Source organism: Saimiri boliviensis, chromosome 15 (genome assembly GCF_048565385.1).
Source record: "Saimiri boliviensis isolate mSaiBol1 chromosome 15, mSaiBol1.pri, whole genome shotgun sequence".
Classification (NCBI taxonomy): Eukaryota; Metazoa; Chordata; class Mammalia; order Primates; family Cebidae; genus Saimiri; species Saimiri boliviensis.
Genome location: NC_133463.1, coordinates 52,882,875 through 52,895,569, shown reverse-complemented (window position 1 = coordinate 52,895,569; position 12,695 = coordinate 52,882,875). Strand labels below are relative to the sequence as shown.

Below are 12,695 nucleotides of genomic sequence, written 5' to 3'. Positions count from 1 at the left end.
ATGCTGAGATTACACACTGTGAGTCGCTGTGCCTAATCAAATTTATCTTCTCAATATGATCTCAGGCCCAGACCATCTGGGTTCAGAGCTCAGCTCTGTCATGTAAAGCTATGTGTGACCTTGGACAACTCTCAAGGTTTTCATCTTGACAGTGAGAACCTCAGGTGCCTCAGCGTTCCCACCCTGTGAAGAGGAATAATAATAATACCTACCTTACTGTGCAAACAGCGTTTGGAAAAAAGCCTGGCATGCTATAGGTACTATTAAAGTGATTGTTTTTATTATTATCCTTATTAAAACATGTAACCCGTGAGAAACATTATTATTTGTCCATTCAGTAGACAATGTACACATAATTTTTAGTCCTGCTTTACTTCATTGTGCTTCTATTTTTTAGATTTATCCCAAGAATGTCTAGCTTTGCAGAGAAGAAAATACAAATGCCCACCTCAAATCGATACAAGCACAATGATTCTTTTTTCATGGGTTCTCAGCCTGATCATGAAGCCCATTTCCTTAGACCAGGCGTCCCCAAACTTTTTACACAGGGGGCCAGTTCACTGTCCCTCAGACCGTTGGAGGGCCGCCACATACTGTGCTCCTCTCACTGACCACCAATGAAAGAGGTGCCCCTTTCTGAAGTGCGACGGGGGGCCGGATAAACGGCCTCAGGGGGCCGCATGCGGCCTGTAGGCCGTAGTTTGGGGACATCTGCCTTAGACATTCATTACTACCAGCAGCCAGACCCAAAAGACAAACCCCGCTCTTGGGCCAACTTTTCTTATTAGGACCCTGGAAACTGCACTGGGGTCTCCATAACACTGGTTGCAGAAACTATTAGTGTCTGCGTATCTGTCATTTTCCTCTTCTTTATTCAGATATGAGGCAGTAATATGCCCAACCATGGGGATGAGTCAGGACTAGTTCAAGCCTGTTATGGTAATCCCATTTACCTTGGTCAATTGGCTGGGTTTTGTAGTAAGCATGTGACCTACTTAGCTTTATCACTCTAGATGTGGATAAAATGTTGATGGTGGATTGCTGGGAAATTTTTCCTTTCCTAATAAAAAGAAAGTGTTGGCTCACTAAGGAGAAAGCCATGTTCAGTTTGAGCACCAAGATTGTGAAGCCCAATGGCGAGAAGCCAGATGAGTTAGAGTCCGGCATCTCTCAGGCTCCTCTGGAGCTGGAGATGAACTCGGACCTCAAGGCTCAGCTCAGGGAGCTGAATATTACGGCAGCCAAGGAGATTGAAGTTGGTGGTGGCCAGAAAGCTATCATAATCTTTGTTCCTGTTCCTCAGCTAAAATCTTTCCAGAAAATCCAAGTCCAGCTAGTATGTGAATTGGAGAAAAAGTTCAGTGGGAAGCATGTTGTCTTTATCGCTCAGAGAATTCTGCCTAAGCCAACTCGAAAAAGCCGTACAAAAAATAAACAAAAGCAGGAGCCGTACACTGACAGCTGTGCACGATGCAATCCTTGAGGACCTGGTCTTCCCAAATGAAATTGTGGGCAAGAGAATCTGCATGAAACTGGATGGCAGCCGGCTCATAAAGGTTCATTTGGACAAAGCACAGTAGAACAATGTGGAACACAAGGATGAAACTTTTTCTGGTGTCTATAAGAAGCTCACGGGCAAGGATGTTAATTTTGAATTCCCAGAGTTTCGATTGTAAACAGAATGACTAAATAAAAAAATATATTCACAATAAAAAAAAAAAAAAAAAGAAAATATTTAGTTATGGTCCAGGTGGGAAAACAGACACCGTCCCAGGTATTTCAAACAGAAAGGAGTTTAATATAGGGAATTAAGTGGTGACAAAACTACTGAGAGTGTTGGAGGAACAAAAGTAAAGGCAATCTAGTCTTACCTCTCAGGATGGCTGCTAGCTTCCAGAGAGTTAGGAAGTTACAGAAGCTGCAAGAGACTGAAGTGATGATCACAACTGTCTGCAGCCCACTCCAGGGACTTTCAGGTTAATTCCTGGAAGCCACTACACGGTCTTCTGTCTGCTCTTCTCTTCCTTATTCCAAATCTTGCAGAAGTACCTCTCACTGATGGAATCTAACCTAGATCCCTGCTAGCAAGGTAGGGAATTGTGCTGAGTTACTGAAGACTCTCTGGCATAAAGAGAAACTCTTTTTCTTCTTACTTTTACACTTTAAAAAAAAAAAATCAAGATAAGAAGCATGGAACTGATGTAGTCAGCCTGTGATTGTATGGTGAAAGATTCACTCACAGTCCAGGCATGGTATCTCACACCCGGAACCCCAGCACTTTGGGAGGTTGAGGCTGGTAGTTCACTTGAGGTCAGGAGTTTTAAGACCAGCTGGGCAATATGGTGAAACCTCATCTTGCTACAAAAATTAGCTGGGTGTGGTGGTGCAGGCCTGTAATCCCAGCTACTTGGAAGGCTGAGGATCATTTGAACTCGGGAGGCGGAGGTTGCAGTGAGCCGAGATTGCACCACTGCACTCCAGCTTGGGTGACAGAGCTGTGCTTTGTCAAAAAAAAGAAAAGAAAGAAAGATTGATTTACTCCCTCATTCATTTGTTCAAAACATCTATAGAGGATCATCCTTGGCAGAAGCCTTGGTCTTGATTCTCACTGGCCAGCTGACTGACTACATGGCTGCATTAATGAGGACAACAGCAAATTTATTTATTTATTTATTTATTTATTTATTTATTTATTTATTTTTTGGCGAATTCCATTCTTTGCATTTTATATGCACTATCTTATCTCATCCTCACTGCTGCACTAATGGGAGCATCAACAATTGTAATTTTTTGGTGAAGTATTTTTTGAGCTCTTGGGCTCAAGCCATTCTCATGCCTCAGCCTCCTGGATATCTGGGATTACAGGTGTGCACCAGGACGCCCAGCGATTTTTTTTTTTTTTAATTTTTTAGTAGACACAGGGTTTCCTTATGTTGGCCAGGCTGGTCTCAAACTCCTGGCCTCAAGTGATCCATCTGCCTCAGCCCCCCAAAGTGCTGGAATGACAGACGTAAGCCACTGTTTTGGTGAATATCATTCTTTGCATTTTATATGTACTGTCCTATCTTATCCTCATCCATACCAACTGATGATACACATACACATTCAGCACTTGGAAGGTCACCGGAGGACTGACACACTCTGTGTCTTCATTGTGCTCCAGGCACTGTTCTAGACCCTTAACACATTTTAACTCAGTTCATTTTTTCAACAACTCTGCAGCTAGGTCCTATCATCAACCTCTTCATCCAAACGAGGAAACTGAGGCACAGAGAAGCTATGCTACTTGCCCAAAGTCATTGGCTAACAAGCAATGGAGCTGAGATTCAATCTAGGCAGGTTAGTAGCAGAGTCTGTGAATTTAATTGCTACTCTATGCTAGAAGTTACTGACAGTGGCTGCCTTTGGGGTGGAGGCATTGCAAACCAAATTATGTTGGAATACTTTTTATATTGTTGGATTTGTTAATATGTATTCCTAGAGGGAAAGGCATCTCCACGCAGGAGGTGGCTTGACTGGCAAATTCCTGTTTATCTTTCAGAACCTGGCTCCTCTAGGAAGCTTTTCCTGATCCTGCTCCAAGATCTTTACTTTCTGTGCCTATCTGCTCACCTCTGTGCCTGTACCAAGTACTCGATGTGTAATTTGTTCCCAGAAAATGTTTGCTAAATGAACATTCCCCCAAAGCCACCTCTGGACCTTTTAGTCTCTGCTGCCTTGTCTAACATTGCCTGACAGACAATTTTTCCTAAAATTCCACTTTCTCAGTGTTATTCCTTTGCTCAAAAACCTTCACAGATTCCTATTTCCCTACCCCACTGAGTTTCTAGGTTGGCAACAGGCTGGTTTCTCCCCACCTAACTAATCTTGCTCACAAGTCCTTCCATTTTTACCCAGCTATCAAGACTTAGCCTCCAGGAAGCTACACAGGGTTACTTCAAGCCTTGGCAAGAGCCTTCTCCTCTGGCTCCTATGAATTGGGTCTCTACTGCCACAATTTAGCACGTGACCTGTCTTGAGATGACCTCTTACAAGGAGTGAGCAGGCAATGTGGCTCTCGCTTCTCTCTGGGCACCTTTCTTCTTCAGCATCATAAACTCACTATCTCCAGCAGTGCAACAACAAAGCTTTACAACAAAGGTAGGCAATCATATGGGTACTCACTGTTTATGGATTGTCATTGTGGGTCAGCTTATAGATTTCTTTGCTTCGTCTAAAAGCCCTTATTTTTTGGCACCAAAATTCTTGGCTGCTTCATGAGGACTTTCAGTCTCCCTCCTCTATCCTTTGACAACAAATGGTCTTTTCTTCATTTCAAATCTATTACCTTCCCGGCTCCCGGTCCCTGTTGGCCTGCCCTTCTCACACTGCACCACTCCACTCTATCTTCCCTCAGGAAGGAGCTTAGGCCGACCTCCAGGTCTGTGCATCTCACTGCTTACTGGGGGGCTCAGCCAGCAGCTGCAATCCAACTGGCCCCAGAGTGAACTCTCTAGGCCCTCCCCTCCGCCAGACAACCTCTTTCTCTTAGCGCTCACCCTGTCGTGATGAAGGCAGCACCCCTGTCCCCACGTTGCTCTCATCCCCATGCTGGTCTTGTGCCCAGGCTGGTAGTCATGCTTGACACCTACCTCTCCCTTAGTTCCCATGACCCCCATCATGACTCCTGCTGCTGTCTCTTTTCCCAAACTATGGTTCTGGAAATTTCCACCTGGTTACTCCTTTATCTGGGTACTACCTCCACTCTGACATATCGCAAACTGTACTCATCATCACGTGAAGCATCTTTTATCTTAAAACTGGCTCAAAAGATCAAGTTTCCTGACTTTCAGTGCCATGATTGACAGGTTCACTGTTGAAGCAACCGCCCTTTTTCTCTCCAGCCAGTCACTGACTCTGGCTGAATTCTCCCTGTCTGGCAGGTTGTACTGAAAGCAGTATAGATGGTTTCCAAGCCTGGGCTCAGTCGCTAGCTCTCTGTTCAACCGCAAGCAAGTTGCTCAATCTCTTTGAGTTTCTGTTTTCTTACGTGCGAAACGGACATAAAATACATAACATTTGAGTGTATGAAAAAGTCAACATTTAAAATCAAATGAGAAAAATGGACGGTTCATTAGATGGTTTTGGGAAATACTGCGAAAACTGGAGAGCCATTTGAATAACTAAACTGTATAAATTGCAGATGGATCAAAGTTTAAATGTAAAACATGAAACTATCAAAGCATTAAAAAATATATTATCTTGAAATTTGGAAAGCCTTTCCAAGCTTGAAATCATATGAAACCCAGCTCTCATAAAGAAATTGGTCAATAAATATGATTACGTGAAAAGTTACAACTCCTAAAGAAAAAAAAAAAGGGACAGAAAGACACACCCAGATTGGGGTAGACAGGATGGGGGATGGGGGTGAGTGTGGAGAGAAAGTCAACAAACTGCGAAAAATATTTGCAATATGTATGACAGTCAACAGTGCAAATTTCCATAATATGTGAGGGCACTTCACATTCAATAGGAAAAAAGACAACTAAAAAGAAGAATTGGTAAGTTCCATTTGTGTGGAAAGAAAACCCACCAATGTCTAGAAAACAGATGAAAAGATGCCCAACCTCACATTAATCAAAGGAATACAAATCCAAAGAATAATCAAATACAGTGACAAAAGTTTTAGAAAATTGTTAATATCCAGTAATGGCAAGAAAATAGGCACTTTATACACTGTTGCTGAGACTGTAAATTGCTATATTTTTTTGGAGAGGAGCTGGGCAACACTTACTACACCAAAAATATGTGTGTCACTTTGACCGTCACTAGCAATATATCTTGCATATGTTTTTGCATATAGATCCAAATACTTTTGTTACAAAGTGCTTGTTAAAGCATAATTTGTAATAGGAAAAATGATAAATAATCTACATATTTCTCTATTGAGTAATAAGTAAATTGGGGGCTGGGTGCGGTGGCTCATGCCTGTAATCCCAGCACTTCAGCATACTGAGGGGGACAGATTGGTTGAGGCCAGAAATTTGAGACCAGCCTGGCCAACATGGTGAAACCCCACCTCTACTAAAATTACAAAAATTAGCTGGGCGTGATGGTGCACGCCTGTAATCCCAGCTACACTGGGAGATTATGACACAAGAATTGCTTGAACCCAGGAGGTAGAAGTTGCATTGAGCTGAGATTGCACTATTACACTCCAGCCTGGGTGACAGAGTGAGACTTTGTCTCAAAAAATAATAACAATAAAATAAAATAAGTTAGGGCAAATCCATTGGAATATATCATGCAGCTAGTAAAAAGTGATGCAATAAATGTATATACAGTCTTGTGCCACATATCGACATTTTGGTCAACGGTGGACTGCAAATGTGACAGTGGTCATATATTATAGTCAGATTATCATCAAGCTGAAAGATTCCTATCTCCTAGTGATGCTGTAGCTGTCATAACCACTCCTGTCGGACGCCGGCCCCTTTAAGTGGAAGTGGGGTTCCTGCAAGCTCCTCCTCTCCTTGAAAACCTCCTTTAACAGCCGGTGGCTGATGACTAAGTTTGGGAGTTGCTGGCCCTGCCCCCCAGCACATCTTCAACACAACTTGCGGGGGTCTGCTCTCTGGCCGCCGAACCCCTTGTCTTCTGTGATTGCAGTAACTCTGGGGTCTTCCCGAAGCTCACTCGACAGAGGAGGGGCCCTGGTCACCACATCACCACCGGGTGCTGCTCAAAAACACAGCCCCCAGCCTGTCACACCTTCAACAGCCTTTCTCCCATGCCTGAGAATGAAGTCCAAACTGTTTCCCAACACCCACCAGGCTCAGCGCCGACAGGCTCTCCCCTCACGCCCAGCCGCTCCCTGTGGTGTGTGCTGCGCTCCAGTCACGCTGGGCAGAATTCCCTGGATGCGTCAGGCGCTCTGTCGTGCTCACTCTTCTCCAGCCGTTCTCTCACCCGGGAAGCCTCTCTTCCTCTCTTCTGTGCTTCCAGTGGGCTGCACGCATATGCGTGTGCATGGCTTGTAGTTGCGTGTATTTACCCTGATAGTCATGGATTCACTTATGGGAGCAAACACAAACGTGGGATGAGTACACTCACATTGTTTTCCAGCTGTTTGTCACCATTGTCTCCCTTGCTTTATTTTGAGCTTACGAGGGCAAGCACTGTGCTTCAGAGAGACCCCTGAATGTAGACAACTGCAAGGGGCAGAAACGCAACTCAAACCGGTTTAGGGACCTACTAGGGTAGGGATTTGCTTAAGGGCTGAGTACTGTGGTTGGCCTAGGCTGGGTCCAGTGCCACCCCTGGATTGAGCCTCTAGAATAGGATGTCAGGGTATCTTCCAGGTGACCCAAGAGCCACGGATAGGGGTGGGGAAAGAGGGAGGGGAATTTCCCAGAAGGAGGGGCGTGGTGGAGGTGTGGCCTCCAGGCAGATGAAACAATGCAATCTGTGTCCATGTCTGACACCCACCCCGGCTCGGGCCAAGCCCATCTCTTCCCTGCCCCATCTCATCCATGACTCATCCCAACTCTTTCCTTAGGCAGTTCCCCTAATTTCGAGCCCTCTCCCTCCTCTCTTACCTTCAAAGATGTCTGTCTTGCCTCCCACGATCCCTCACTGCTCTACCCCGTGCTAGTGAGTGATTGGCTCTTCTTTCCCCTTGGGGAACTAGTCCCGCCTGAGGGGTGGGCCCATGGCCCAAGATTAGTCAATCAGGGTAGGGCCTTAATCGCAGCACTTTTGGGAGGCCAACACAGGAAGATTGCTTGAAGCCATGAGTTTGAGGCCAGCCTGGGTGAAATAGTGAGACCCGGTCTCTATTTTTAAAATTAAAGTTTAAAAAGACAAGCTGATCAGTTTGCTGAGAATTTTACTCCTGAGGGAATACATCCTATGGCCATCTTTGAGAGACCTCTGCCTTCCTGCTCAGCATTCTTCCACTCATGAGCTTCCTTCAGGAGATGGTTTTCTGTCTCCTGCCAGATGTGACCACATTCTGCTTTGTAGCACTTTGTCCAGACCTTTAGTATTTGTCACTTTCTGACTTACGTATGGCTATTTGTCAACTTATCTCCATTCATTCAACCTTGATTCATTATTTTTCACACACCGATTATAAGTGCCCAGTAAATTCCTCTTTTTACTCAAGTTAGGATTGTATTTTGTAGCTTGGAACCAAAGTCCCTGAGCTGATAAGCCAAGTCCACACCCCCACAGAGTCCAGCAAGGCAGGGGTAGCCTGGAGCCCTTCCTCATCCCTCCAGTTGTGGTGCACCCACTCCTCACTATGCTGGACCACCCAGAGGCTGTGGTTGGGTGGTGCACTGCTGGCCACTGTCCCTGCACATTTGTCTTGCCCCTCAGCTGCACCATGAGCAGCATTTACAGGTCAACTGTGCCACGGGGCCCTCTCTGGGAGTTCAGACATCAGCTCCCAGCTGGGTCAGCTGAGGATATGTGGGGGCTTGTGGTGTCTCCCTGCACCTTCCCAGGGAGGCAGGGCCTCAGGAGCTGCCTCTGACAGCCTGGGAATCTGTCTACTGCGTTTCCAACTCTGCGGTCTTTACTCTTTCTCCGGCCTCCTAACAATTCCATTTGGCCAAGACAGGTGAGTCAGAAGTCACCTGTGGCAAGCAGCAATCGTGCTCTGAGTCACATGCCGTTCATCCCCGCTCTCACCCAGAGCTCTTACTGTGCAGAGCCCAAGCTGGTTTCCAACAACGCCTCTTCCAACAGGACAGAACTCGCCTTGCCAAGGTCTTGGGACAAGCCAGAGGTCAGGAAGCATGTTCCCATCAGGTAGGAACACTTTGAGCCATACAGCTAAATCCCTGCCCTTGGTGGCCTGCCGACATCTGCTTGAGAGGGTTGCTTCAAATAAAGATAAATATGGACAGGTTTCTAATTTAATCTTTGTTTCAAAAAATTTTTTTTCCCACTAAAACCTGAACTTGCCAGATACTGTCTTCCTCTGTTTGATTCACAGGGCACACAATGCACAATCCAAAAATCATCATCATAACTAACAGCATTTACATCCCAGTGTTTTCCTAAGAGCCTTATGGGTGGCCCTGTCCCTGACTGTGCTAAGCTGGTTGCCTGCACTGTGGCTAGTTGTGGTTCCCTGCAGCAATACCAGATCGTCCACACCCTGTTTCAGGAATGAGGTAGGAAAAAGCACTTGTCTTAGAGATAGAAGAGCTGGATTCTGCTTTTCTCTGGGCCAATTAATGAGCTTGGTGGCCCTGGGCAAATTGCTTGGCTTCTTGGAGCTTTAGTCCCTTCCATCGTAGGGCAGACTGAATGATCCTGCTTGCTGAGCTCACCTCCCGGTGTAGGTGTGAGAATCAAATAAGATCATGTGTGGGAGAAGCTCTGAAAATGCTGAGAGCTGTACAGATGCAAGCTTTGTCGGCAATAGCTCAGACTTTCTCTTGCAGTTCTCCTTGGCTTGGGAGCGGGGTGGTGGGGGGCATTGGGAAGCGACCGACTGAGGAAGCCAGGGCAATCCCGTCAGGGCCCATCCCTGATGGGTGTGCCTTTGCTTGTTGGGCGGGGAATGTGGACGTTTGAAGTCAGATCTGAATTCCCCTTGCAGCTCTACACCTTAGTGGTGACAACTCAGACAAGTCCCGCTGTTTGCAGACACTCAGTTTGTCACCTGTAGACCAGGCACCAGGATACCTACCTTGTGGCGCAGTGGGCAGCATGTAGTAGGGGCCTAAGGAACGTTTTCTCTTCCTTCCCGCTTCAGCAGGAGGTTGGGTGGTTTTAACTGGGGCTGCATATTAGAGTTATCAGGAAGTTTTAATGGATTCTGCTGCCAGGGCCCCTTCCCAGACCAGTTAATGCAGAACCTGTGGGGGTAGGGCTCAAGCTGCAGTTGTTTTCAAAGCTCCCAGGCGATTGCTGAGAGAGGTGACTGCTGAGCAGGAGAACCACTGGCTGGAGGGTGGCATGCACCTGCTGCCACAGCTGGTCCCTACCTTGACTGTGCCGCCCCTGATCCCCCTTTTCCTCACGATGCTCCACTCTGATGAAGACTGCATGAGAGCCGGCATTGCAAAGGACCGGTTTTGTCCACCAGCCTGGAGGTGCAGAAGCACAAATCCCTTAGGACCAGGCTCCTGGCTCAGTCTCCTCTGCTTTTATTTCCTTTCCTTCCCATAAGAGTAGCAATGCAGTTGCTCTCCCCAGCACCTGTCCCCAGATCCTCTCCTCTCACTCCCTGTGTCCCCTCCACTGCTATATCCCCTCCCCTCCCATCTTACTGCCACCCCTGCTTCTTTCCTCTCTCTTGCCTCTTTCCCTTCTCTTTGTGAAAGCACCATTGACTATTCTGCTCGTATCAAGAAATTGACATTTATTGTCCCTGCTCTCAATTTTAAAAGTATGTGACTAAATTTTGTCACTCTCAAGGTAAGTTTTATGTACACATATGGACAAGTCCCATTTATCCTCTCACAGATCAGCGACCAAGGATACAGACTTAATTTTTTCTTTTCTTTTTTTTTTTTTTTTTAGAGATGGAGCCTCACTTTGTTGCCCAGGCTGATCTTGAACTCCTGGAGTCAAGTGATCCTCCCTCTTTGGCCTCCCAAAGCACTGGGATTATAGGTATGAGCCACTACACCTAGCCCCAGGCTTAATTCTTATTTGCAGCATGCAATATGTGTATGTGTGTGTGTGTGTGTGTGTGTGTGCGTGTATGTGTGTGTGAATCTCTGTGTGCCTGTGTGCAACTGTGTGTGACTGTGTGTCTGTGTGTGTGCACCTGTGTATGTGTGTAAATCTGTGTCTGTGTGTGCCTGTGTGTGTGTGAATGTGTGTGTGTGCCTGTGTATGTGAATCTCTTGTGTGTCTGTGTATGTCTGTGTGTGTGTGTGAATCTGTGGTGTCTGTGTGTGCACGTGTGTGTGTGAATCTGTGTCTGCGTATGTGAATCTCTGTATATCTGTGTGCACCTGTGTGTGTGAATCTGTGTGTGTGCCTGTGTGTGTGTGAATGGATCTCTGTGTGTCTGTGTGTGCCTGTGTGTGTGAATCTGTGTATCTGTGTGTGTACCTGTGTGTGTGTGTGAATTTCTGTGTTCCTGTGTGTGCCTGTGTGTGTGTGAGAATCTGTGTGCCTGTGTGCGCCTGTGCACGTGTGTGAATCTCTGTTCCTGTGTGCGCCTGTGTGTGTGTGTATGTGAATCTCTGTGTATCTATGTGTGCCTGTGTGTGTGTGTGAATCTCTGTGTTCCTGTGTGTGCCTGTGTGTGTGTGAGAATCTGTGTGCCTGTGTGCGCCTGTGCACGTGTGTGAATCTCTGTGCCTGTGTGCGCCTGTGTGTGTGTGTATGTGAATCTCTGTGTATCTATGTGTGCCTGTGTGTGTGTGAATCTCTGTGTTCCTGTGTGTGCCTGTGTGTGTGTGAGAATCTGTGTGCCTGTGTGCGCCTGTGCACGTGTGTGAATCTGTGTGCCTCTGTGTGTGTGTATGTGAATCTCTGTGTATCTATGTGTACCTGTGTGTGTGTGAGAATCTGTGTGCCTGTGTGCGCCTGTGCACGTGTGTGAATCTCTGTGCCTGTATGCGCCTGTGTGTGTGTGTATATGAATCTCTGTGTATCTATGTGTGCCTGTGTGTGTGTGTGAATCTCTGTGTTCCTGTGTGTGCCTGTGTGTGTGTGAGAATCTGTGTGCCTGTGTGCGCCTGTGCACGTGTGTGAATCTGTGTGCCTGTGTGCGCCTGTGTGTGTGTGTATGCGAATCTCTGTGTATCTATGTGTACCTGTGTGTGTGTGAGAATCTGTGTGCCTGTGTGCGCCTGTGCACGTGTGTGAATCTCTGTGCCTGTGTGCGCCTGTGTGTGTGTATGTGAATCTCTGTGTATCTATGTGTGCCTGTGTGTGTGTGTTGGAGTTTTCCTCTCTCAGTGCTGCTGCCTGGTAGGACACTCATGGTTTTCTTTCCTGGGGGCTGAGCAGCTCCTGGGCTAGCTGAGTTGAAGACTCGCTGAGCCTCTTGGCTGCTGGGCCTAGGGGTGGTGTTAGCCTGAGAGGGAAGGAAAGAGGGACTGGTCAGCGGAAGGCCAGAAGCGTGGGGATTCGGAGTTCTCACTCAGCTCACCATCTCTGCTCTAGGCCTCCGCCCCTCTGTTCCTAGAGTAAGCGAGTCAGAAAGGCCAGGAGCTGACCAGGAGCCACCAATTCATCTTCTCTGACCACAGTGGAGCCCACTGTGGTGCCAGCTAAAGCCTGGGACCCCTTCCCAGTGGCTCTGTTTGGAGCATAGACTGTGACTTGGGGTGTTCCCAATTAAGCCTCACCCCACGTCTCTCCCACAGCCACTGTCTCTTCCCAGCCACCTGACTTTGCTCCTTCCTGGCCTCACTGACACCACCCTCACCTGAAAGACACACCTTGGTGCTCCTGAACACCTTGGCACCTTTCCCCAGGCCCAGATTTCTATGGAAGAGGAAAGTACAGCATTCGGCCACCAGGAAGCCACAAGGGAGCCATAGCCACAGTCCCCCAGCTCCCAGTGACCCTCCAGCCCAGGCAGAGGCTCATGCCCACGCAGATTAAACCCAAGGACTGGGCTGACAGCTGTTTAGTTTTAGAGATGTGGTCTCTGTCACCCAGGCTGGAGTGCAGTGGTGCAATCATGGCTTCCTGCCATCTCAAACTCCTGGGCTCAAGCCATCTTCCCACCT

The 12,695-nt window shown here is 47.2% G+C and overlaps 1 pseudogene; it reads left to right on the top strand.

Moving 5' to 3' along the window:
• The first annotated feature begins 1,099 nt into the window (after positions 1-1,099).
• On the top strand, positions 1,100-1,694 carry LOC101043927 (small ribosomal subunit protein eS7-like; annotated as a pseudogene).
• Positions 1,695-12,695: the final 11,001 nt, after the last annotated feature.